Source organism: Phoca vitulina, unplaced genomic scaffold, assembly GCF_004348235.1.
Source record: "Phoca vitulina isolate PV1807 unplaced genomic scaffold, GSC_HSeal_1.0 scaffold3, whole genome shotgun sequence".
NCBI classification, from domain to species: Eukaryota; Metazoa; Chordata; class Mammalia; order Carnivora; family Phocidae; genus Phoca; species Phoca vitulina.
The window spans coordinates 90,531,772-90,533,345 of NW_022589706.1; the positions used below are offsets into that span (position 1 = coordinate 90,531,772).

Here is a 1,574-nt window from a genome sequence, read left to right on the forward strand (position 1 = left end):
TGCTCCTGCTGCTGTTGCCTCCCCATTCATTCTCGTACAGCGTTCATCGTAGGTAGGTGGCACAGACACCAAGTTGTTCAACACAATGGTCTGATGGGAAGCCAGTCACTCTGGGCACTGGTGCACAGCCTCAGAACCACGGGGGAATGCAGAGCTAGAAGGTTGGCTTTCATAAGTGCAGTCTACAAAAAGACTTGCTAAAGCCATTATTGCACCTCATGAAGGATATACTGTGGGTCTTGTGCTACTCATGCTTACAAGCAAGTGGATCCATCTATTACCCAGAGAATTTTCTGCCTGTGGCCTTCTCATCATATGCCCCTGTCTCAGTGTGCACTTTCCAGGGTGGGTATCTATATTTATATCTATCTATATCTATCTAATCTATGACCTTCATATTGACCAAAAGATTTACGGAGAACTATGGAAGATAGGAATATTTGAATGAATGTCTCTGCAGACAGATGAAGATGAACACAGTACTGAAATGCATTTGCCTTATATTATAAAGCCATGGAAAGCCACGAGGATGATTTTATCATTAATCCTGTGTTGGAGCTCTGAGTGAGTCAAAAGAACAGGAATTTGGAAAACTCTTCAGTAAATATCTAGCAGATCCTAGTAATCTCTTTGTGGTTTCTTCTATTTCTGCCAGTGGGGTCAAAACTTCCCTTACAGTTACTATGATGAATCCCATGGAGAGATTTATAGATTCTTTGAACATCTAGATAAAATGGGCATGAGTATCATAGGACAATTAGATCCTGTATCTTTTAGCAATTACTTGAAGAAATACCATAATACTGTATGTGGAAGACATCCCATTGGGGTCTTATTAAATGCTATCACAGAGCTCCAAAAGAATGCCCAGTCAAGCCAGTATAGAAACTGGTAAGACAATTTAGTGAGTTATGCAGTAGGAGCACTCAAGGTCCACTGAAACTGAATCCTCAGGGATGCCACCTGCACATACTTATTCTCTGCCCTTACCAGATACTTGCCCTGGTTTAGGGGGATTCTGAAACCTCAAACCAATAGAAGTTTCTTCTCCTCTTTTCTTTTCTTTACTTTTTTTTAAAGATTTTATTTATTTATTTTAGAGATAGAGAGGGAGACAGCATAAGAAGGGGCAGGAACAGAGAGAGAGGGACAAGGAGACTCCACACTGAGTGCAAAGCCCAATGCGGGACTCAATCTCTCAACCACCAAGATCAGGACCTGAGACAAAATCAAGAGTGGGATGCTTAACCTGAGCCACCCAGGCGCACCTCTTCTCTTCTTTTCTAGTAGTTGTTGACCTTCCTTAATTTCAACTCATTAAAAAATGTTTTATAGTAGAAGGAAAGATGGCATCAAAATATTTTGATCAAAAAAGATGGCAGGGGCACCTGGGTGGCTCTCTAAGTTAAGCGTGGACTCTTGATTTCACCTCAGGTCATGATCTCAGGGTCGTGAGATCAAGCCCCAGATTGGGTTCTGCTTGAGAGTCTCCCTTTCCCTCTGCTCCTTGCCCTCCACTCTAAATAAATAAATAAATAAATAAATAAATAAATAAATAATAAAAAAAAGATGGC

At 41.0% G+C, this 1,574-nt stretch overlaps 1 pseudogene; it reads left to right on the plus strand.

Moving 5' to 3' along the window:
• The first annotated feature begins 235 nt into the window (after window positions 1–235).
• Window positions 236–940, plus strand: LOC116628612 (annotated as a pseudogene).
• The last annotated feature ends 634 nt before the right edge of the window (window positions 941–1,574 follow it).